The following is an 854-nucleotide window of genomic DNA, read 5'->3' on the forward strand; positions in this document are numbered from 1 at the left end:
TAACAGAGAATTGATGGACTATGTCCAAGAGTTGCGAACTCCCATTGCCAGGATGGCAGCAGATCCTTTCCCGGAGGCGGTCACAGTGACCGGGTTTATGGAAGGCCTCCGCACTGGCGTGGCCAGAAAGAAAGTCTTTCGTGTGCATCCGTCTTCGTTTGAAGAGGCGATGAATGTGGCATTAAATGCCGAGTTCAACGTCAAGTCGGCACGGCTTGGTTGGAATGCACACTCTAACAGCTCGCCTTTGCCCATGGATCTCAGCTATGCTGAGGAGGAGGGAGCTGAGATCCGAGCTGCCGGGTAGCACACACACATTCGACCGTGTTTTGTCTGTGGAGACACCCGTCATCTTTGAAGATCCCTGCGTAAGGCGCGTCAAGGTTCTTCGAACCATTGCCTTAATTCCTACCAGTCAGGTTTGTCGCGGGGAAACGACACCACCCAGTAGACGCGGGGCGACCTACTAGGGAAGAACTGAGTTATGTTGATCCTCAGGAACGCATTGGTCAACAGGGCCCAGCCCCGAACAGCTCCGTGCTCTTGAATATGGAACGTGTAAGCAAGCCGGGCTTACTGGTCGTCGAGGCGACCGTTAGCAGCTTTTCATGTTGTAGATAACATCGGATCTCCAAAGGAGCGGGCAGTAAGGGTGGCACCGGACGACACGGAGTGCGTGTTCACCCTGGTCTCACCGAGACATAGAAATTCTGTACAGAGGCGATGGCGACGCCGTATGCTGGCTGCAAGATGTCGGGTGTCAATTCTGATCCAGGGTGTGTCTACCGTAGACGACGGCGCACAGTTATACACCCTCGTCAACGGTATGACGGGAGAGGAAGATGGCGACGTCC

Source organism: Plasmopara halstedii (assembly GCF_900000015.1).
Source record: "Plasmopara halstedii genome assembly, contig: Scaffold_322, whole genome shotgun sequence".
Classification (NCBI taxonomy): Eukaryota; Oomycota; class Peronosporomycetes; order Peronosporales; family Peronosporaceae; genus Plasmopara; species Plasmopara halstedii.